Raw genomic sequence first — 25,710 nt, 5'->3', positions numbered from 1 at the left:
GGCTATAAGTTAGTGGAATTGATGGGGGCTATAAGTTAGTGGAATTGATGGGGGCTATAAGTTAGTGGAATTGATGGGGGCTATAAGTTAGTGGAATTGATGGGGGCTATAAGTTAGTGGATTTGATGGGGGCTATAAGTTATTGGAATTGATGGGGGCTATAAGTTAGTGGAATTGATGGGGGCTATAAGTTAGTGGAATTGATGGGGGCTATAAGTTAGTGGATTTGATGGGGGCTATAAGTTAGTGGAATTGATGGGGGCTATAAGTTAGTGGAATTGATGGGGGCTATAAGTTAGTGGAATTGATGGGGGCTATAAGTTAGTGGAATTGATGGGGGCTATAAGTTAGTGGAATTGATGGTGGCTATAAGTTAGTGGAATTGATGGTGGCTATAAGTTAGTGGAATTGATGGGGGCTATAAGTTAGTGGAATTGATGGGGGCTATAAGTTAGTGGAATTGATGGGGGCTATAAGTTAGTGGAATTGATGGGGGCTATAAGTTAGTGGATTTGATGGGGGCTATAAGTTAAAGGAATTGATGGGTGCTATAAGTTAGTGGAATTGATGGGGGCTATAAGTTAGTGGAATTGATGGTGGCTTTAAGCTAGTAGAATTGATGGTGGCTATAAGTTAGTAGAATTGATGGGGGCTATAAGTTAGTAGAATTGATGATGGCTATAAGTTAGTGGAATTGATGGTGGCTATAAGCTAGTGGAATTGATGGGGGCTATAAGTTAGTGGAATTGATGGGAGCTATAAGTTAGTGGAATTGATGGGGGCTATAAGTTAGTGGAATTGATATGGGCTATAAGTTAGTGGATTTGATGGGGGCTATAAGTTAGTGGAATTGATGGGGGCTATAAGTTAGTGGAATTGATGGGGGCTATAAGTTAGTGGATTTGATGGGGGCTATAAGTTAGTGGAATTGATGGGGGCTATAAGTTAGTGGAATTGATTGGGGCTATAAGTTAGTGGAATTGATGGGGGCTATAAGTTAGTGGATTTGATGGGGGCTATAAGTTAGTGGAATTGATGGGGGCTATAAGTTAGTGGAATTGATGGGGGCTATAAGTTAGTGGAATTGATGGGGGCTATAAGTTAGTGGATTTGATGGGGGCTATAAGTTAGTGGAATTGATGGGGGCTATAAGTTAGTGGAATTGATTGGGGCTATAAGTTAGTGGAATTGATGGGGGCTATAAGTTAGTGGATTTGATGGGGGCTATAAGTTAGTGGAATTGATGGGGGCTATAAGTTAGTGGAATTGATGGTAGCTATAAGTTAGTGGAATTGATGGGGGCTATAAGTTAGTCGATTAATGGGGGCTATAAATTAGTGGAATTGATGGTGGCTATAAGTTAGTGGAAATAATGGGGGCTATAAGTTAGTGGAATTGATTGGGGCTATAAGTTTGTGGAATTGATGGGGGCTATAAGTTAGTGGAATTGATGGGGGCTATAAGTTAGTGGAATTGATGGGGGCTATAAGTTAGTGGAATTGATATGGGCTATAAGTTAGTGGAATTGATGGGGGCTATAAGTTAGTGGATTTGATGGGGGCTATAAGTTAGTGGAATTGATGGGGGCTATAAGTTAGTGGAATTGATGGAGGCTATAAGTTAGTGGATTTGATGGGGGCTATAAGTTAGTGGAATTGATGGGGGCTATAAGTTAGTGGAATTGATTGGGGCTATAAGTTAGTGGAATTGATGGGGGCTATAAGTTAGTGGATTTGATGGGGGCTATAAGTTAGTGGATTTGATGGGGGCTATAAGTTAGTGGAATTGATGGGGGCTATAAGTTAGTGGAATTGATGGGGGCTATATGTTAGTGGATTTGATGGGGGCTATAAGTTAGTGGAATTGATGGGGGCTATAAGTTAGTGGAATTGATGGGGGCTATAAGTTAGTGGAATTGATGGGGGCTATAAGTTAGTGGATTTGATGGGGGCTATAAGTTAGTGGAATTGATGGGGGCTATAAGTTAGTGGAATTGATGGCAGCTATAAGTTAGTGGAATTGATGGGGGCTATAAGTTAGTCGATTAATGGGGGCTATAAATTAGTGGAATTGATGGTGGCTATAAGTTAGTGGAATTGATTGGGGCTATAAGTTAGTGGAATTGATGGGGGCTATAAGTTAGTGGAATTGATTGGGGCTATAAGTTAGTGGAATTGATGGGGGCTATAAGTTAGTGGAATTGATGGGGGCTATAAGTTAGTGGAATTGATGGGGGCTATAAGTTAGTGGAATTGATGGGGGCTATAAGTTAGTGGAATTGATTGGGGCTATAAGTTAGTGGAATTGATGGAGGCTATAAGTTAGTGGAATTAATGGGGGCTATAAGTTAGTAGAATTGATGGGGGCTATAAGTTAGTGGAATTGATGGGGGCTATAAGTTAGTGGAATTGATGGGGGCTATAAGTTAGTGGAATTGATGGGGGCTATAAGTTAGTGGAATTGATGTTGTTACAAGTTAATCGAAGTGATCGTGTTATCAATTAGTGAAATTAATGTGTGTTATAAATTAGTCAATTAATGTGTGTTATAAATTAGTCAAATTAATGTGTGTTATAAGTTAGTCGAATTGATGGGGTTATAAGTTGACTACGTTGATGGGGTTAGCACATGACTAGTATTATAAATTGCCTACAGTTATTGGGTTATAAGTTAAATATAATGACTGGGTTATGAGTTGCCTAGATTAATGCTGGTACAGGTAGCTCGTTAGTTTCGTAGATTAATGCTGTTACAGGTAGCCCGTTAGTTGCCTAGATTAATGCTGTTACAGGTAGCCCGTTAGTTGCCTAGATTAATGCTGTTACAGGTAGCCCGTTAGTTGCCTAGATTAATGCTGTTACAGGTAGCCCGTTAGTTGCCTAGATTAATGCTGTTACAGGTAGCCCGTTAGTTGCCTAGATTAATGCTGTTACAGGTAGCCCGTTAGTTGCCTAGATTAATGCTGTTACAGGTAGCCCGTTAGTTGCCTAGATTAATGCTGTTACAGGTAGCCCGTTAGTTGCCTAGATAAATGCTGTTACAGGTAGCCCGTTAGTTGCCTAGATTAATGCTGTTACAGGTAGCCCGTTAGTTGCCTAGATTAATGGGGATGTACAGATTAGGTTGTACGTTGAACCTATTGTCATCATTTTGAAGATAACAAAAACAAAAAGAGTTGAAAAGATCTCTCCTACAATTGTACATGCCCATCAATGACCACATGCGTTGAACATTCAAACATCATTCTTATTTGAAGACTTTGTTTATGAAGATAAAACCGGCTGTCGACTAAAAAACGCGTTTTTACGTTAAACCATAAGCAGCCATTTCAACTATTTTTTTGTGCGCATACGACAATCTAAAATTATGACCTAAGATAGAATAAATAAGAATTGATATTGTCGTCATGTTTTCAAAATGATTTTCACGTTACTTTATAATTCATACAGAATAACAAAAGGTTAATGCAGTCGTATAAATATTGAAATCTTACCGAAACATATTTTTAAACTCACTTCATTCTGGTTAAAATTAATTAAGATTCATGTAACATTATTAACTCTTTCTTTCCTAATCGACAATACCATCGGTGATTTTTACCTCATTAAATTAAATTTATGTTTACTTTTTAAACTTGACTTTGAATTATTTAAAAAGAGCATGCATTTCCCTTTAATTCTAGACCAAACACAACATTTTCTGAAACAAACAACAAAGCTATTAAAGCCCAATCATAACAGGGTAGTGAAATAGTAGAGCAAAATGAAGAATTCCTTCAAAATGTGGAAAAATAATTACGGAGAGAAAGAGTTAATAAGGTAAAAAAAAATGTTCATTGTTATATGACAGTACTGTGTTTGTATATTTTGTTTTCTAGAGTTGTACTGTTTTGTTTGGTGTCTTGCACACATGGTTAGACAATTTCCTTTTGTATAATATAGATTATTATTATTATTATTATTAGTACTAACTGTAACTGTGTATGACTATGAGGGATAGTATTTTGGGATAAAAAAACAAAATAAAACAAAAAACACACGACAGCAAAGACGTCATTCAAGCTCAATTTGTATTACTGTATGAGTTCTTTGACCCTTGACGTCTTGCTCGATTGACGTGAACCAAAAATACAAATAGAAATAATGTATAAATTATTCATAAGCCTGAGCATAGCAGACCTGCTGACGTTTTCAATACTTAATGATGCAAGGTCAGGATAAACTTAGCAAAGGTTGAAGGGCTTCAGGATGGTCATAAAACAAGAAGTTATTTGCTTAAAAACTACCTAAAGCTGATTTGTTATTTAAATATACAGCCTTAGTTGAATTTAATGGGTGTCTAAGATTGTATTTCATTAGGCCCATGCTACGGTTATATTAAATAGTATTGGTATATTTGTTTCAGAAAATATGAAAAATAGGTTTTAAATTCTGAAATTTTAATTTAGACCTAAAAGAATAAAAAGAAAAAAAACACCTTGACTTAATAAAACTATTCGGGGAGTTAACACTGGGATTTCGTCCTGCAATAATCTATAACTTGCGTAAAGGAATTGAATCGTGAAATATAAACATGTTTCCTTCTTGAACGATAGAAAAACAATTATTAAACAAATAGATCTAGTGCCGGGTTTGAGTAAGTAGAGGCCCTTCAATAAAAATCCACTGAGTAAAAGTAATAACTAAATCATATCTTAGTTGTGAAGAAAAAGTAGAGTGCTTGTGAATGTAGTATTATTTCTCTTATTTTCTTATATTTAATAGGCATATTTTGTAACGAAAAACACGCGAGATATTTTTTAGGCCCCCCTTTAAGAGTTGGGCCCCGGAGCGGCCTCATAATCTAGTACTGCCGTAAATCCGTCCCTGCTTGTATAACTACTGACATTCTCAGATTATAGAGAGTTCTGCTTTGAGCCAGTGACTACAAATAATTATTGACCATGCAAGCATATTACAAACACAAGTTGAAACAATGATGTAATCGTAAGCTCCTTTGTCAGAATGTAGATTGAAGCTAATGCCTTCTCGTGCAGTGCGTAGGTGTAATCTGAGCCCATTGGCTTGTGTGTCTATTTGACTAGCTGTTCTAGAGGTAGCAGGTGCTACTCTTCAAATCGTTAGTATCTCAATACGCTTGTTATTCAGGGTTGTTTAATGTATACATTTTGTGCAACCTATTCTCTTAATATAACAATTGCAGAGTGTCTGACAATAGTCGAGTCCTACTATGAAGTTAGAAAACATCGGGAATAAGAGACTAGCTCTTCATTGACCCTTCTGTCAGGCAATCTCATCAACTACAGGAATAAGAGACTAGCTCTTCATTGACCCTTCTGTCAGGCAATCTCATCAACTACAGGAATAAGAGACTAGCTCTTCATTGACCCTTCTGTCAGGCAATCTCATCAACTACAGGAATAAGAGACTAGCTCTTCATTGACCCTTCTGTCAGGCAATCTCATCAACTACAGGAATAAGAGACTAGCTCTTCATTGACCCTTCTGTCAGGCAATCTCATCAACTACAGGAATAAGAGACTAGCTCTTCATTGACCCTTCTGTCAGGCAATCTCATCAACTACAGGAATAAGAGACTAGCTCTTCATTGACCCTTCTGTCAGGCAATCTCATCAACTACAGGAATAAGAGACTAGCTCTTCATTGACCCTTCTGTCAGGCAATCTCATCAACTACAGGAATAAGAGACTAGCTCTTCATTGACCCTTCTGTCAGGAAATCTCATCAACTACAGGAATAAGAGACTAGCTCTTCATTGACCCTTCTGTCAGGCAATCTCATCAACTACAGGAATAAGAGACTAGCTCTTCATTGACCCTTCTGTCAGGCAATCTCATCAACTACAGGAATAAGAGACTAGCTCTTCATTGACCCTTCTGTCAGGCAATCTCATCAACTACAGGAATAAGAGACTAGCTCTTCATTGACCCTTCTGTCAGGCAATCTCATCAACTACAGGAATAAGAGACTAGCTCTTCATTGACCCTTCTGTCAGGCAATCTCATCAACTACAGGAATAAGAGACTAGCTCTTCATTGACCCTTCTGTCAGGCAATCTCATCAACTACAGGAATAAGAGACTAGCTCTTCATTGACCCTTCTGTCAGGCAATCTCATCAACTACAGGAATAAGAGACTAGCTCTTCATTGACCCTTCTGTCAGGAAATCTCATCAACTACAGGAATAAGAGACTAGCTCTTCATTGACCCTCCTGTCAGGCAATCTCATCAACTACAGGAATAAGAGACTAGCTCTTCATTGACCCTCCTGTCAGGCAATCTCATCAACTACAGGAATAAGAGACTAGCTCTTCATTGACCCTTCTGTCAGGCAATCTCATCAACTACAGGAATAAGAGACTAGCTCTTCATTGACCCTTCTGTCAGGCAATCTCATCAACTACAGGAATAAGAGACTAGCTCTTCATTGACCCTTCTGTCAGGCAATCTCATCAACTACAGGAATAAGAGACTAGCTCTTCATTGACCCTTCTGTCAGGCAATCTCATCAACTACAGGAATAAGAGACTAGCTCTTCATTGACCCTTCTGTCAGGCAATCTCATCAACTACAGGAATAAGAGACTAGCTCTTCATTGACCCTTCTGTCAGGCGATCTCATCAACTACAGGAATAAGAGACTAGCTCTTCATTGACCCTTCTGTCAGGCAATCTCATCAACTACAGGAATAAGAGACTAGCTCTTCATTGACTCTTCTGTCAGGAAATCTCATCAACTACAGGAATAAGAGACTAGCTCTTCATTGACCCTTCTGTCAGGCAATCTCATCAACTACAGGAATAAAAGACTAGCTCTTTATTGACCCTCCTGTCAGGAAATCTCATCAACTACAGGAATAAGAGACTAGCTCTTTATTGACCCTCCTGTCGGAAAATCTCATCAACTACAGGAATAAGAGACTAGCTCTTCATTGGCCCTTCTGTCAGGCAATCTCATCAACTACAGGAATAAGAGACTAGCTCTTTATTGACCCTCCTGTCGGAAAATCTCATCAACTACAGGAATAAGAGACTAGCTCTTCATTGGCCCTTCTGTCAGGCAATCTCATCAACTACAGGAATAAGAGACTAGCTCTTCATTGACCCTTCTGTCAGGAAATCTCATCAACTACAGGAATAAGAGACTAGCTCTTCATTGGCCCTTCTATCAGGCAATCTCATCAACTACAGGAATAAGAGACTAGCTCTTCATTGACCCTTCTGTTAGACAATCTCATCAACTACAGGAATAATAAGAGACTAGCTCTTTATTGACCCTCCTGTCAGGCAATCTCATCAACTACAGGAATAAGAGACTAGCTCTTCATTGGCCCTTCTGTCAGGCAATCTCATCAACTACAGGAATAAGAGACTAGCTCTTCATTGACCCTTCTGTTAGACAATCTCATCAACTACAGGAATAATAAGAGACTAGCTCTTTATTGACCCTCCTGTCAGGCAATCTCATCAACTACAGGAATAAGAGACTAGCTCTTCATTGGCCCTTCTGTCAGGCAATCTCATCAACTACAGGACCATTGTTTTTTCACATTCGTTTATTCTGAGGCCAATATTTCTAAAGTCTAACCGGTTCTAACTGTCCGGCAAGTGGAAGACAAGAGTTCCACGAGGGATTCCTACGTATTCCTTCTCTGTACCGTCACTAACCATGAGAAGACCTTCACGGCTTACAACCCCGGTAAGGGAGAGCGGGCCTTTCTTTCTTCCACTCTACGTGCAAGTTAGTTCGCAAGAACTTGCTGTAGAAGCCCCCCCCCACCCCCGTGTTAATTGTGTTTACATGCTGACTTAACTATCTTCTCTAAAAAACGTTTTCACGAGGATGTCATGCCAGTAAAAGAGTACCAACGTTAAACATTCATTTCTAAGGATCGTCCAATGGAAAGATAGTAACATGGCACTATTCAGTTATTTGGATAAACCTGACAATGTGCAGACAGGTAAAAATAAGAAAAGAAATGATAGGTATGAACTACGAGGTAGATGGCTCATCTAAGGCCTTTTGTAACAGAACAAAGACCAGCCGCATACATGTCCAGAATTCGTTTGAGTTCGATGAACTCAAATAGGAGGAGGGGGGGGTGCTAAAAAAAAGTCTGAAATTCAAAATCCTTCCCCCCTTAATTCGGAAGCCAAGCATTTCAGCACTGGGCCACCATATCGTTAAGATCAGCATCAAGAATAGTGTACGATTTTAAGTGTGTCATTACGACAGAAGTCAAGAAAGAAAGGAGGGCGGGAACTGGTCATCCGAGTCATCTTCTGTGACCTACCCTCCTGACAGAATCAAAAGGTAAGGTATCAGTATCATGAATGTATGTCACATAAACATTTCAAGATCTAATATCATCGGAAGAAATAGCTGAAATTTACACCCACAACAGATATAGATAAACAGGTATTATAAACCTGATATTAATCATCGTTAGAGATATTTTTTGAATATCAAATGTCCTCTCAATTTAGATTTGGAAGTAAAAAAAAAAGGAAATTAATTGTCTAGACAAGTTTACAATTATTTGCTATTCAGAACTGGGAATAAAATCTACCTATCATGCTTCTATAAAGCTTATATCAACTTACTCAGTATGTCTGTCTGTCTGTCTGGTACAAATTTTGAACACGTTATTTCTCTCACACCCAATCTCGGATCAAGTTGAAACTTTGCACACCTGTTTATTGTACCTAACAAGACAAGAACCATTTTAAAAATTGACTAATTAGTAAAAAAATTAACGGTAATTATTTTTTTAATACAAAAAAGGGAAAATAATCCTCCAGTATTAAGAGATACGGCTAAACATGTGGGGTTTAGTCCCCTTAGATAATTGCACATGTAAATTCTCCCTTTTTCCGATCAAGTTGAAAATTTACAGTTATTTATTGTACCTAACAAAACATGAACCATTTTTTTTAATTCAATTAATAATTGGTAATGAATTATTATGTTTGATAGTCAAAAGGGAAATAAATTCTACATTGAGATATATAGTTGATAATATTTAGTTCTTCTAAGATATTTTTTTTCAAAATATTTGTTTATTTTTTTCTATTTCGTTTCGTTTTTGTGGTTAGAAATAATTGTTTCGGCTATTTGGCTGGTTTTATTTTTTAGTTCCATCGTGTCTTTAGGATGAATAAAAAAAACTCGGAGAAGACATATTTTCCAACTTATTGAAGAGAAAAGATTTACAGGATCTCCACAATTGAAGTTCAAATCAATGGTTGCAGACATGCTCACAAACACCGCCTACAAGCAGTAAAAAGGTTATCTGGAGATAGATTATCAAGAAATTGGATATCTGAAGATAGATTATCTGGAGATAGATTTGCAGGAAATAAGAATATGTGGAAATATATTACCAGGAAATAGATTATCAGGAGATAGATAGATAGATAGATAGATAGATAGATAGATAGATTATTGTAATTTGTATTTTGCGCGCTTCGTTTCATGCTTTAGAGGTTAACATTTTATTATTGGAAAAAAAAAACTATTTAAAAACAAAACAAATCAGGCAAATGAATCGTTCGGGCGTCAGTGCGGACTATTTTACTGGAAAATATAGTCCAGTCTGCTATTTGTTCCATGATGTCTTCCACCAATCTTCACTTCTGCCCTTCTTCGTCATGCCTGGTTTCCACGCATCGTTTTCACAAGTGATCGGTCATCGTATTGTGCGACCGCATCGCAGATGTTTCTGGCTTCAATGTTAGTGTCTATTGTCTCTGAAACCTCGTGTAGGTGTCTCAGGTCTCAATGTAGGTGTCTCAGGTCTCAATGTAGGTGTCTCTGGTCTCAATGTAGGTGTCTCTGGTCTCAATGTTGGTGTCTCTGGTCTCAATGTAGGTGTCTCTCGTCTCAATGTAGGTGTTTCTGGTCTCAATGCTAGTGTCTCTGGTCTCAATATAGGTGTCTCTGGTCTCAATGTAGGTGTCTCTGGTCTCAATGTAGGTGTCTCTGGTCTCGATATAGGTGTCTCTAGTCTCACTATAGGTGTCTCTGGTCTCAATATAGGTATCTCTGGTCTCAATGTAGGTGTCTCTGGTCTCAATGTAGGTGTCTCTCGTCTCAATATAGGTGTCTCTGGTCTCAATGTAGGTGTCTCTGGTCTCAATGTAGGTGTCTCTGGTCTCAATGTTGGTGTTTCTGGTCTCAATGTAGGTGTCTCTGGTCTCAATGTAGGTGTCTCTGGTCTCAATGTAGGTGCCTCTGGTCTCAATATAGGTGTCTCTGGTCTCAATGTAGGTGTCTCAGGTTTCAATATAGGTGTTATCTGGCCAAGAGAATGCGGGAGAACATTCTGAAGTCATGGACTGGACTCTCAGACTAAATGAGAACAGCAAAGAACTGGTCAGAGAACGCTGCACAGGTTTATTCAATAGGATAGACGCAACCATAAAGTGTTATTCTTAAGTTTATTTTAGCTGACATGTTTGTAATCAAATTTACTCTTGGGTTTTGTGATTGAATAATTCAAACTGCTCAAGAAAGTTGGCGATTTTATGTCTGGGTTTTCTTTTCACTTCGTTTCTCAGTTTTTTTAACGCTTATATACAACAGAAATAGGAAGAGAGAGAGAGAGAGAGAGAGAAACGACTGAGGGGAGGGGGGTTATTCTAATGTTGCTTCTCTCCCCTTTCCTCTTCATGCGAAGAGTCAAACAAACAAGATTCTGTGCTTCGATGTTGGCCTGTTTGTGGTCAAGGTTGTAACAGAGTGCAATTAGCAAAGCCGGTTAAATATTGTAATTATCCATCTAAACCTGTGTATATATGTCTGTGTGAGAGTGCATTCGACTGTGTTTGTGAGTGACAGTGTGTGTGTGTGTGTGTAATCGTTCTCACGTGTGTTGAATATGAGATGAAAGGTTGTTTGCCCCTTCGCGTGCACGCACAGACTTATTACACATGTCTTGTTGAGCTTAACCAGCACGCGAGAAACTCGCTAATCACACGTTTACATATAGTGTTCACACACACACACGTGTACACTTACACATATACACACGTTTACACATTCACACTTTTACACATACACACGTACACACGAATACACATACACACATACACACGTTTACACAAGGGAGAACACTTTGAAGAGTGAGTGGAGGGACAGATGTTCATCAAGATGTGAGAATTTTTGTAAGAGAGAAAAAGAATGTAAATGAAATAGAGAGAGAGAGAGAGAGAGAGAGAGAGAGTGAGAGCAAGAGCGACAGTCAGAGAGAGAAAGAGCAAAAGAGAGAACACGAGAGAGTGAGAGCGAGAGACAGAAACAAAAGAGAGAGAGAATGATAAAGATTGAGAGAAAGAGCGAAAGTCAGAGAGAGAGAGAAAGAGAGAGAATGAGAGAGAAAGAGAGAGATGCAGAGTGAGAGAAAAAGAGAAAGAAAGGGAAAGAGATAATGAGAGAGTGAGAGAAAGAGAAATAGGCAGTGAGAGAGAGAGAAAGTGAGAAACAACGAGAGAGAGAGAAAGAGAGTGAGAGAGACAGAGAGAGACAGAGAGAGAGACAGAGAGAGACAGAGACAGAGAGAGAGACAGAGAGAGAGAGACAAGAGACAGAGAGAGACAGAGAGAGAGAGACAAGAGACAGAGAGAGAGACAGAGAGAGAGAGAGACAAGAGACAGAGAGAGAGACAGAGAGAGAGACAAGAAACAGAGAGAGAGACAGAGAGAGAGACAGAGAGAGACAGAGAGAGAGACAGAGAGAGAGACAGAGAGAGAGACAGAGAGAGAGACAGAGAGAGAGAGACAGAGACAGAGACAGAGAGAGACAGAGACAGAGAGAGAGACAGAGACAGAGAGAGACAGAGACATAGAGAGACAGAGAGACAAAGTGAGAGACATAGAGAGACAGAGAGAGACAGAGAGAAACAGAGAGAGACAGAGACAGAGAGAGAGACAGAGACAGAGAGAGAGACAGAGAGAGACAGAGACAGAGAGAGACAGAGAGAGACAGAGAGAGACAGAGAGAGACAGAGACAGAGAGAGACATAGAGAGACAGAGAGACAAAGTGAGAGACATAGAGAGACAGAGAGAGAGACAGAGACACAGACAGAGAGAGACAAAGTGAGAGACATAGAGAGAGAAAGAGAGAGAAAGAAGGCGGCAGATGTGGAGAGACAGAAAAGATAATAGAGACAAACATGGTTATAGAAGAAGAGATCAAGATTGTAAGAAGCGAGAGAGAAAAGGAAGAGTCAAAGAAGGAAGTAACTGCAAAAAAGAGTTCAAGAAAATAAGGCTTAACAGGGGAGGGAAATCAGTAAAAATCAATAGAATAGTTGTCTTCCCTTTTTGTAGGAGAAGCTTTTAATTGCAATATTGTGTAAAGGCAAACCATAACATTAGGTTGAAAGAAAAAAAGAAGAGCGTATTTTTAGTAACATTATTACTATGCAATGGGACCAAAGTGTTCCCTGAAACATCCTGCTTCCGGTGAAATGATCTAGATCAGTGTTTCCCAAACTGTGTTCAGCGGAACACAAGGGTTCCGCAAGGCCTGACTAGGTGTCCCACGAGCTATTGGAGTCATTAATTAGTAGGCCTACACGTGAATTAATCCCACAGTAAATACAGAACAGAACCATTGATTCTATCAGCTCTACTCGGAACAGAACCATTGATTCTATCAGCTCTACTCGGAACAGAACCATTGATTCTATCAGCTCTACTCGGAACAGAACCATTGATTCTATCAGCTCTACTCGAACAAAGTCTATAAAAGCATCACTATGACCTTTGAACTGCTCTAGATTTGTCTCTAATTTGAACCAGAGATACAAAGATCTACCATGAAATGGGTTCTGTCTAAAGAGTACCCCCCCACACACACACACACACAAAACATGAGTACCTTACTTCCGTCTCCTACACGCGACTGTGAGGAGCAAAACATTTTCTGAGTTTGTCCCAACAAAAGACAAGGTCAGGTAACCAGATAGTGGAACTCAGCGTATCAATAGGGTGCCTGATACCAAGGAGTTAGATTCTTCGAAGACTCAATACCATCAAAGTGATCAAACATTAATTACAAAATAATTTTTTCATATGCTTATGGTACTTTCATTAATCTTCGGACTCGAAGACAAGCCTAATATTATTATTTTATCTGCATTTTATTATAGCTTTATACTTGAAATTAAGTAATATCTAAATTTAGAATATGGTTCAATTATTTAAACTAATAGGAGATAATCCAAACTAAAAAAAAAATAATCAGTGTTTCTTGTGAATTCTCAGAATGTGCAAAGTGTCCCGTTAAAGAACTGTTTGGGAAACACTGATCTAGATCTAGATTAGTTACAATAAATCCATAAGGATGGAACATACGTGATTTGTCTCTACCATTCAATAGAGTTAAATAGACTATATTTCTCCTTACACCTGTAGTCGCTCGCTCAGTAAACATCACTACAAAGTAGGTCACGTGACTGCCTAGCACGCACATCCCTACCTAGATGGTTAAACCCTGTCCCGGCCTTAATTAGGACCGAATTTGTATGCACCAGTTCAATGAATTTTGTCTTCGTTCGATGTGTGTGAACAGTTTATTAATTAGTTGATACATTCTATTGAATTTTGTGTGTGTTTAGACACAATCACTCCTACACAGGGAGGCGCGGAGGGTCCCTGGTTCGAATCCTGGTAAAAACTGGGATTTTTAATTTCGGGATATTTAGGCACCCCTTAGTCCACCCAGCCTTAATGCGTACCTGACATTAGTTGGGGATAGGTAAAGGCGGTTGGTCGTTGTGCTGGCCACATGGCACTCGTTAACCGTCGGCCACAGAAATAGATGACCTTTACATTATCTGCCCCATAGATCGCAAGGTCTGAAAGGACAACTTTACTTCTTCACATGTTTAGAGCCCCCCCCCCCACCTCGTCGTCCCTCTCGAAATGAAATCCCCCCCCCCCCCACCCTGTTGGGTTGCTTTATTTTTTTTTTATTTGAGGTTGGAAATGTGAAATGTTAGGACACGATTAGGCTCGAACTGATTTGTTTTATAAAAAAGTGAAAGTTTTGCTTGGAGACAGTCACGTGAGGAGGATTTAAAGTGTATCGAAAGTGACCAGAGAAGACTTTGGCAGCTTTAGAGTTAGGTCGGCTTTAGTTTCTGACGTAGATATTTAGATAATACGACATTCGACGGTTCCCTTCATTACGCATTAAACTTCTTTTTCGACAGCGTTCATCAGAGTCGACTACCTTTATAGTGTTGACCTTTGGCCTGTGTTCATTGGTTGGCTTATTCGAGTGTAGACTTATCCACACAATACGGAGGCGCCTAACACAAACTAGCCCTAGCCCGTCTTTGCCAAGAGGATTTGAGCTATAAAAAATCCTTCCTCAGAAAATAAATCAAACTACAGTCACCAAAGTCCATGAGCCTAGCCAAGGGGCATTTTGAGTTAAAAACAAAAACCCTTTAGAGGGTTTTTAGTTTCAAGCTCCCCTCCATGGGGGATTTGAGTTTAAAAACCTTGTCATCAATAATAATAATAAAAAACTAAAGCAATCTACAGTCTAATTCTATGAATCTAGCCAAAAGGGGGAGTGTTTGAGTTTAAAAACCTCATACTGAGGGTTTTGAGTTATCCACCTCCATGGGGTTTTGAGGTTAAAATCCCCTCATCAATAAAAAAAATAGTGCAAACTACAGTCACCAAATTCAATAATCGTAGCTAAAGGGTGTTTTGAGTTCACCCCCTCCAGGGAGGTATTTAAAACCAGAGCCAATAAAAATCTACGTTCTCTAAATTTCATAAATCTAGCCAAGGGGGGGTTGAGGTTAAACCCCTTTCCACTAAAAAGAAAAGAAAAGCCACAGTCACTAAACTACATATGAGAAGCTAAAAATTAGTTGAGTTGCTTCACCCCCCCCCCCGTCCTTTTTTTCCAATAAAAAAGTGAAGGATAAATAGTCACCTAATTCCATATATTTATATATATATTCATGCCTAGTTGGCTATGCCTAACGCCGGCCCTGTTCGGGGTATGGGATAACTTAACTTCAACAGAAGGAGAGCTAGTAGGTTGATCAGCACATTGCAAAAGAGCTATCACAACAACAAAACACTTGACTTTGTAGATACATGATGTTGCTACACCTGCATCTGCGACGGAAACACAATGAAAAGTGCGCGAGTTGACATTTAAATGAAGGTTAGGAAGTAGTTTTCTTTTTTACATTATTGCATTTTAGTGGGAGATCTCTCTCTCTCTCTCTCTCTCTCTCTTGACTTTTATTTTTATCATTACAAGGCTTATTTCAACTCACTCTGTCTGGTAAAAAGTTTGTTCATGTTATTTCTCTCACACCCGATCTCGGATTTAGCTGAAATTGTGCACAATTATTTCTTTTACATGACAGCACAAAAATCAATTTAAAAAAATAGTTATTAACTATTGGTAATTAATTATTTTGTTTGGTATCTTGAACAAAGGTAGTCTCTTTTGGTGAGCTGAAAGGTAGTAGACGTAACATGGCGCCTCACTGAAACGCTTCTAAGACCAGCCTAGGCGTCAACTTTCCTTGGCTGAAATAGAAGAGAGCACCTGGTTGCATGTGGCCTCAGAACGAGACAGCTGGAGGTCACTCACGAAGGCCGTGGGATACACATTTGAGACCAAAAGAAACAATCTGCTGCCGAGGACAAACGCAGACGGCGAAAGGAAAATCTAAATCGACCACCTAAGGACAATGGTTATGCTTGCCCTGGATGTGGCAAAATATGTAGGTCACAGCTGGGGCTGCTGGGCCACGCGGTTGCTTTCCTCACTAATCTTCAGACTCGAAGACAAGCCTTATTATTATCTTGTACAAGGGAAATAAGCTTGAAGCTAACAATAGATAGCTCTAAAACCTTCTATGTTTATAAGCACATCGTTAGCATTGTGGTAAAGTGTCGGGGAGGTTTAGACACTGAATTCAAATTCAGGTTTTCCCCCTTTTTATATTTTATTTTTTTAAATTATAAATCTATCTATATATACAATTCTCTTCATGGCTCAAGAGTTTGGACAAGAAGTAAAGGAAATATCACTCTTTTAGTTCTGCAAGTCGGACTAGAGTTACCCTACGAAAAAAAAAGAGGGGGGGGGGAAGAACAAGTAGTATTCACCCGTCACAAAATAGCAGGGCCGGACTTAATCGTTGTGACCTAGAAGTCATGGAAAGATCACTCTTTTTTATTTCTACCCCACGTAGTTTTAGCGTCGAAAAAAAAGAGGAGGGGGGGGGGGAGGAGTAGAAATAATCTACTCTGTATTCACCCGTCACTAAATAGCAGGGCCGGACTCAACCGTTGTGGGGCCTATGTGAAACGGAGTTCACCGGGCCAAGTTTGGGTAGGGGTAGGGATAATAAGTGAAATTTAAGAGTTTGTATCAGAAAATAAATTCGTCTTTGCATTTTATTCATTTTTTACTACGTACAGAACTACTTAACGAGCCTTGCGTGTAGCGAAGTCATACAATATATCATAAAAATTTTATTTCCTACATAGATCACGCTCAATAGCAAGAATTACCAAATGTTTCATTCTATCTTCGACAATTGTTGACCTCAAGTAATTCTTCATTACTTGGAGGCGCGAGAAGCTTCTTTCACCAGATTACACAATTACGGCTAATGCATAATGCCGTTTTTATTTATCACGCGTAGGATTGGCGTTTTCCATATTGAATGACACCCCAAAATGACAATTTCTGTCTATACATTTCAGGAGATTTGTATGAGCTTTCAAAATATTTTAATAATTTCCGAGATTTCAATGACTTTTTCGTATATTTGGAAATTTTAGGAGATTTCAAGGAACTCCTGGTAAATCAGGAGGCTGCGGGAAGTCTGTTCTATAAGTTATACAATGGTTTAATTTTATAATTTGTACACCTAGAATTAGCGCGGGTCCTATGAAAGTGCGGGTCCTATGAAAGTGTGGGGCCCACTGCGGTCGCACAGGTTGCAGTGTCTAATGCCGGCACTGCATATATATATGCTACGCCGCCGGTCGACTAGTGCATTTAAAAAGCGATCACTCGGATACCCACTTCTTTCTCCCCCCCCCCCCTCCCTTTTCCCTGGTCCAGACAAGTGATAGGATCATAGAGCATTAAGAAAGCTTAAAGCATGAAATTGCGCTAAACAAAAACAATCTGTAAAAATATTTGTAATCTCACATATTTATTATTATTAATCTAGATCTATTACATATTGATTTTCATGACTGACCCAAAGTAATACATATAACGCGAGTTATATGTCTAACCTGATTTTAAGCTAAAGATGTGTAGGCCTAGGCTCAATATCTATGTAAGTTTTTTAAACTGTATCCAAAAATGATATTAGGTAAGGGCATATGATATTAGGTAAGGGCATATGATATTAGGTAAGGGCATATGATATTAGGTAAGGGCATATGATATTAGGTAAGGGCATATGATATTTAGACAGCCCCATATCTCATTCTCCACTCGTTGAGTGCCTTACAAAGTAAATCTAATCCTACAAATAGTGTGTATTTGTTGAACCAAAGGAAACCGATGATCATGTATTGGAGTGAGCTCATTTCAGAAAGCACACTTTACTTTGGCTTCAAAATACTTCCTTTTTGTTTTGTTTAGACAATCAGGAATGATCAGAATACATGTCAACTTGTGAATTATACTAGAGCAAGTTCCATCATTAATTACATAATATTCAAGGGATGGTTGTTTGGTACATCCTTTTTGCCATCAAGTTTAAAATCTTGAATTCAGATCCAGTTCTTGCCTTTTAGGATTCACTTTCAGTAGATTATGATTATGAGATTACTTGACTATATGGCGAACAGTTTATTTCAGGAAGCTAAATAATGAGTTTTGCAAATAGTCAATGACATGGCCACTCGCCATCATCGTAAACACTGCGCTCTTTATCATCGGTTAAAAGTTCTTGGAAAATGTTTACCTAAAAAAATAACAATTGTACCTAAGCATGAGATAAAACTGTACTTACCAAAGTTTACAGAACAATAACAAAAAGACTTTTTTTTTTTTTTAGTTCGAACCGAAGTCCTTGAGCTATTTTTAAATTGCCGCGTAAGCCAATCAAAACTACCATCTGGAGCACCGCAGCTCAAGTGAATGGGACCCACAAATATTGATGCTGTATGACACCTACAGTGCGGACAAACAGTGCGGACAAGTCCCGGGGACTGCGACACGCTCCGGTCTTATCGCAAGTGTGAACCTGGTCCCGAAGTGAGCGGAAGATAGGACGCCTTGAACCAAACTCATTTGTGTTGGTCACGATAAGCACGTGTGTAGTTTCCACGGACTTCACTGTGGATGTAGATAGAGGCTAGAGGTTACGACATATAGAAACTTTCTTACGTCACGTGACTGGCTAGATGTGGATTATTAAAAGTTGTTTTTGTTTTGTAGAACTGCTGAGTTTAGACAGCTCAGTTACAGACATTATTTTACTAAATCATTAGATTTGGGTACCAAAAATTAAAAGTAAACAAATTGTAGAAAAAACAACTACTACTACTTGAACAGACAAAAGACAAACAAAGAAATAAATAAATTAACAAATATACAAACAAATATAAACAAATAAATTAACAAATATAAAAAAAATACACCAAAATAAGTATAAAATATACAAATAAAAAAACAGGACTGTAGAGAGAAACAGAGAGTGAAGGGTTCTATTACCTGTAGAGAGAAACAGAGAGTGAAGGTTTCTACTACCTGTAGAGAGAAACATATTGAAGGATTCTACTACCTGGGGAGAGATAAGTACACAGAGAGAAAGGTTCTACTGTCCTGGAAGAGAAAGCAAAGAGAGTGAAGGGTCCTACCGAGACCATTCGGTTCTTCTACTTAGGAAGAGACCAGTACACACAGTGAAGGGTTCTACTACCTAGGAAGAGACCAATACACACAGTGAAAGGTTCTACTACCTAGGAAGAGACCAGTACACACAGTGAAGGGTTCTACTACCTAGGAAGAGACTAGTACACACAGTGAAAGGTTCTATTACCTAGGAAGTATGGGTTCCTCCTGGGGGAGGAAATTTGTGTTTCCCCTTAGAGTGAGCAGTGAAGACAGTCCAGACATTAACAATGGACGTATAAAACAGCAAGGTTTCTGTCCAGGGCTTTAGCAAGAGAGGATTTGAGCCTCTCAAGCCCTCACTCAAATGGAGTTTGATGATGATGATGATGACTATCTATGAAAACACCAGTACACGCAGTGAAATGTTCCAGCTATAATTGAGTTACAAAAAATGTTAAGCCATTCCATTCGAAACAACTTTAAATCTTCGCAAATATAAAGGTATTATGTCTGTATCCTACAAGACCACGGACCCAATCAGGTGCAAAGTTAACATATTTTTTTATTGAGGCTCAAGGGCTGCGCGGCCTCACAATGAACAAAGACAACTCTTATGGTCACATTATCTTCAAGTTCATACTGACTGAACGAACAGTTTTTAACGAGCAACTTTTTTTTTCTCGCGCTACATACAACAAAGCAACTAAATAACAGACTAAATGAGTGAGCGATAATTGCGGTACATAATTGGACTAAACTTAACACATAGGTCATGGTTCAACAGATGTTGACTAAATGGTAATCTTTTTTTTTTCATACATTTATGTCAGAAACATCATTGTTATTCGGACTCCTCATTTTGTAGGGCTACACTCAAGGCCAGCGCTACAAGTAGCAGTGGGTCAATAGCATTGCCGCCACTCAATTCTTAGCATGAGATCCCATTAAGTGTGGGGCATTGCACGGTCGCACGTGCTTCTAATTACAACTCTGATACACGGATTAATCATTTAATCTTATCTTTTTTTTTTACATTCACTTTGATGGTGTAAAAAAACAGCAATGCCCTCAAGGCCACTCTAGGGTATTTTTATAATGAAGTCAAAAGTCATAACAGTTATCTGCTATTAAAATTCCGTTTTAAGTAGAAAAAAAAGTATTTAGAAAGCAAGAAAGATTAAAGTAGAGGAAGCGATATGGAGAAATGTGTTGCGGAACTATAATGATACTTACAAACAAATATAATGAGTCAATGTGTCAATGTGTCAATGAGTCAATGTGTCAATGTGTCAATGTGTCAATGAGTCAATGTGTCAATGTGTCAATGTGTCAATGTGTCAATGTGTCAATGTGTCAATGTGTCAATGAGTCAATGTGTCAATGTGTCAATGTGTCAATGTGTCAATGTGTCAATGTGTCAATGTGTCAATGTGTCAATGTGTCAATGTGTCAATGTGTCAATGAGTCAATGTGTCAATGTGTCAATGTGTCAATGTGTCAATGTGTCAATGTGTCAATGTGTCAATGTGTCAATGTGTCAATGTGTCAATGTGTCAATGTGTCAATGTGTCAATGTGTCAATGTGTCAATGTGTCAATGTGTCAATGTGTCAATGTGTCAATGTGTCAATGTGTCAATGTGTCAATGTGTCAATGTGTCAATGTGTCAATGTGTCAATGTGTCAATGTGTCAATGTGTCAATGTGTCAATGAGTCAATGTGTCAATGTGTCAATGTGTCAATGTGTCAATGTGTCAATGTGTCAATGTGTCAATGTGTCAATGTGTCAATGTGTCAATGTGTCAATGTGTCAATGTGTCAATGTGTCAATGTGTCAATGTGTCAATGTGTCAATGTGTCAATGTGGCTTTAGAGCCGGTAGTCGTACATCTGACATAATAAATGTATTGCGACAATTACAAGACAAATGCAGAGCCGAACCTATACGCTAACTTTGTAGACCTCTCCAAGGCTTTCGACACGGTCAGTAGCGAGATGGCTTACGAATACACATTTGAGACCAAGGACAGACGTAGAGTGCGAAAAGAAAACGTAAATCGTCCACCGGCGGACAATGGTTATGCCTGCGTCGTGTAGCAAAATATGTAGGTCGCAGATGGGTCAGCGTAGCCACGGGAAATACTGCATTCCTCATTAATCTTCTGACTCGAAGACAAGCCTTATTCTGATTATTTTAATGTCTTTAAAAAGAACGATACATATATATGTTTGGTATGTTTTGTATGTATGTTCAAAGTATTTTTATGTCAAGAAAAAAAGGTTATTTGTTGTCTCATAGATTTGGAATTTAAGTTTGTGGTGTAAGTTTGTTGTCTAATTATTGTTATGTACAATGACTCACACACTACAATGTGCCTGGGCTTTAATATTGTCACAATACAAACTGAAATAATGATTGAAAAAAAATATATGCAATTTTTTCTTCTCACAAAAAAAAATGGTTATTTAATTTAGGGCATCTCCAACTGAATATTGATAGCAGTGATAGATACCATCCTGTGCTTTTCGCAAACCTCACCTATAATTTATTGGTGATGGGAGAGAAAGCATGTCATTCATTAGTGTGATCTCAGGAATCTGATACATTTAAGTTTGCAATAGGTCATTCGTGCAATAGGCAAAACATTTATTACAATTTTGGTGGGGTTGGGGTGTGTATGTGTGCACTGGCGGATCCAGAACTTTTGAGTGGGGGGGGGCGATTTTTTTCCAAACCCTAACCCTAATGCCCAGTAAACCCTAACCCTATGCATAAACGTGCGTATATATATATATATATGAGAATTTTTCAAAAGCAGCATTTCTCAACCTTTGGTGAAAAACAAAACAACTGAGGCAGTGCTATAAGGTTTTCAAGGGAAGTTCGGGGCGAAGCCCCGACGACAAAAGAGTTTTCTTGCTTTTTTCACTGCAGAAAAGCATTCTCCTGACAGCTCACTATTCTTCATTGGAGTTCGGGGCTCGCCGCCAAAAGCGTTTTGTTGCATTCTTCACTGTAGAAACGCATTCTCCTGACCTAAAACTCATTATTCATACTATTAAAAAAGGACCTTTTGAATAATGTTGTACTTGAAAAATATTCTAATATGAATTTATACGCCCTTAATACATTGCACAAATTCCGACATGTTCCTTGAAAAGATAAGATACCCCACATCTTTAGATTTTGGCTTTGAGGATCTCCGCAGAAAAAAAAATATTCGATAAATAATATTCAATAAAATCAAAGTATAAATTGTGAGTTATAGTCCCAAATTTATTTAACTAGAAAAATATCAGATTGAGTAAAGGTTAGAAAAAGGCGAGCATGTAGAAATGTTTAGAACTCATCTCAATCGTGACTCTTAAACTGAAAAATTTCGTTTGAATTCTAATTTTTTGAATGCAAAGTCTTTCTTAAAATAATTATGATAAATTCATGTGAAATTACATAAACTCTGTCTGGAAATGGGAGGGGCGGTAGAGTGAAAACGATTAATCCTCTCTCCTTTAATTAATTTCTGCTAAAGATTGCATTTGGCATTAAAGAATAGGGGTGGGGCGACTCAATATAAGAATTTAATTTATAGTATATATAAATTATATTAGTGACAGATGTTTTTGTTTTGTAATTTCCTAACTGTAATACAAAAAGAAAAAGTATTCGTTTGTCCGATGGGGGAATGGCGATTGCATGAATCGCCCCTCCCACCTGGTACAACCCTTTTTCATTTAAATTTTACTAATGATAAAATTTGAGATTAGAGTGTGGTACGACATAATATACAATGGGTTCACATATCAATATGTAGTTTATATTATATAGATATTCAACTAATTTTCTTCACAAACTTTGATTCTCCATAAAAATAGGACCGCCCCCCCACTCAGAGGGGGGTCGGGGGGGGGGGTCGGCCGAGTGTGGGGGGGGGGGCGATCGCCCCTACAGCCCCCCCCCCCCTGGATCCGCCAGTGTATGTGTGTGGACAACGTATAGGAAATATACCATAGTTTTAAAATGTTTATTAATTTTTTAAAACTATGTATAAAATTTCTAGTGCCCAAACACCCCACACCAGAACACCCCACACCAAAACACCCCACACCAAAACACCCCACACCAAAACACCCCACACCAAAACACCCCACACCAAAACACCCCACACCAGAACACCCCACACCAAAACACCCCACACCAAAACACCCCACACCAAAACACCCCACACCAAAACGGTCACTTCAAAACGTCGATTACCGTTGGCAGGATATATAACAATATGCAACATAAAAATAAAAAAAAACTTTTTAAGCAAAAAAGCTTGTATTAAGTGTATCAGTATCAATTAGTTTGGATCAGTCATGTGATTAAATTAAATTTGTAATACATCTAGAGTAATCTAGACTAACAGTAATACATCTAGAGTAATCTAGACTAACAGTAATACATCTAGAGTAATCTAGACTAACAGTAATACATCTAGAGTAATCTAGACTAACAGTAATACATCTAGAGTAATCTAGACTAACAGTAATACATCTAGAGTAATCTAGACTAACAGTAATACATCTAGAGTAATCTAGACTAACAGTAATACATCTGTGAAATATTTTTTTTACCAATTGTTTTTGTTTATCTCAATTTCATGCCTTTAGCTTTCTCACTACGCTATGATTCTATAACTTGTCTGGACCATTTGAAGGGGGTAGGGGGAGAAAGAACGGGGTATCTGGGTGATCGCTTTTTAAATGTTTTTTTTTTAAAGGGAACGACCTGAATTCGAACTTGTGGGCTAAAGCCTTGTTGGGCTTCCCAAGCCAACGCCGTAACCACTGTACTCGTGAAGAGTCTATGACCATGGCAGATTGTACAGTTATCTATTGTTTCTAGTTCATGTTTATGTTCACTAAGCCTCAGACGAAAATCTATTAAGGGGACTAATTCAGCTTATACCACCATTCAGTCAAGTACTAATTCTTTCTCTTGTTTGAGATACCAAACAAAATAATTTATTACCAATAGTTAATGAAGTAATTAGTTAAATTTTTAAAGTTGATTCTTGTGTTGCCAGATAAAAGAAATAATTGTGCAAAGTTTCAGTTTGATTCGAGATTGGGTGTCGGAGAAATAATGTGAACAAACTTTTGGTCAGACAGACAGGCAGACAGACAGAGTGAGTTGATATAAACTTTGTAATAATAAGAAAAGAATTTGGGGTACTTAATTACTGTAGTACCTGTGATAAATATCTTGTTCTATTTCAATACAATTAACTTATGTTTATTACAGCAAGTGATAAACTAATTGGTACAGTTTTAATTGGTTGACAATGAATAAAAAAGCGTAAACAGCAAAGTTCAGTGAATTTAAAATTGAACAATCATACAGAGTGCTACTTAGTAATAAATGCAGTGTTTTGGACCTGGGGAATACTTTAGTGTTTTCTGTTGATGTTATTAGTATTAATCAAAAAATAATCGACTGGGCAAAGATCAAGTGTGCTTTGCATAGCTTTTTTTTCTGATGCTTTTTAATGTAATACTCTAAAACATAAGGATTATAATATTTCTCCATCCTAAATTCATGAAACACGTAGAGCGTTATCCTAAAACATCAATTATCCTAGCTTCATATTCCAAGTAACTATAAATAGCCCCTCATAAATGTGAACTGCAACAATGTGTGTAACACATTTCAATGCGTGAGTTCTAATTATCTTTTCATTGCACTGGTGGAACAAGAAGTCGAGCGTCAATCTCAAAAATACTTTGAATACAAAGTCAATGAGTGACACATTTTGTTTTGTTTTATAAAGGTTATAACAATTGTATTCTTACAGTGTCCTGTGCCATTTGTTTGTGTGGGGCCTGGGATGTCAGTGAAGTAGTAATCTTTAGGTCTACAGATGATACATTGGTTTTACTGAGAGAGAGAGAGAGAGAGAGAGAGAGAGAGAGAGAGAGGAGATTACGAGAATAATACACAAGAGGAAAGATAGAGGCGAAAAAATTATGAGAGAAAAAAAAAACAACAAAGAAATCGAACACAAATAAGAATGAAAGCCAAAACCATTGTGTGGTGAAATCAGAGTTGTCAAAACATTTTCTACGTTTTGAGATCTAAACGTGACAGATGGACAGAGAGACCACATAAAACTAATTATTTAAACAAATGTAACTGTTTTGTTGTTCTGTTTAAACCTATAGTACAAAATGAGAATTTTAAACAAAAAATACAAGCAATCAAGACGCTACGAATCTTGCAAAGCTTTCAGAAACTTAGAGAGCTATATAAAGCCTGTAGGTAGCTAAATAAAGAAGACATTCGCTTTATTTCTATTGTAGTCCAATCACTTCTTTATGCCTACAAAAATATATTCTATTACTCAAAAACTGCATAACAAGGCGTTTTGTGCAGTCAATCTGGCGCAGCCCTTTAGACGTGGGACATTTTGGTTGTGAAATGCTTTACTGAAATTATATATGATCATCGCTTTATGGCTTTAAAAACATAACATATATAAATCGTATGTTTTATAAGTATGTTTGTGTTCAAATTTATTTGTTTACGTAAAGATCAAACATTTATTTTGGTGCATTAGATTTTTGCTGAGATTTAAGTTTGTTTGTGTGATTGTTGTTATATCACTAACATTATAATGTGTGTTTAGGTTCCAATGACTGTCAATTCCGGGGATGAAAGTGGGGATAAGCTCCAACTTTCCAAGAAATGCCTTGCGTCTCTAAATGCCTCTGACAGTCAAATGCAGCTCCTGGCCTTCACGTGTGATTTTCTCAAACATCCGGCGAAACCTGTTCTTACAAATTGACAGGAGAAG

General features: G+C 38.2%; 1 protein-coding gene across 6 annotated transcripts in view; it reads right to left on the bottom strand.

Annotated features, from left to right (window-relative positions):
• LOC106064754 (protein dimmed-like) overlaps window positions 1-25,710 on the bottom strand; it is a 91,448-nt gene that overhangs the window by 40,476 nt on the left and 25,262 nt on the right. For 2 of the 6 annotated variants that reach the window (XR_008776528.1, XM_056019902.1), the window contains exon 1: window positions 18,049-18,400. The exons of 3 other annotated variants lie outside the window; for them this stretch is intronic. The gene's annotated coding sequence lies outside the window, so the exon portion shown is untranslated. Of the gene's footprint in view, window positions 1-8,622; window positions 8,742-18,048; window positions 18,401-25,710 lie in introns of those variants that run through there. One more of the 6 variants, XM_056019904.1, reaches the window with a different exon arrangement.

Source organism: Biomphalaria glabrata, chromosome 2, assembly GCF_947242115.1.
Source record: "Biomphalaria glabrata chromosome 2, xgBioGlab47.1, whole genome shotgun sequence".
NCBI lineage: Eukaryota > Metazoa > Mollusca > Gastropoda > Planorbidae > Biomphalaria > Biomphalaria glabrata.
Note: the sequence above shows the minus strand (reverse complement) of the source record. Positions and strands in the feature narration are given on the sequence as shown.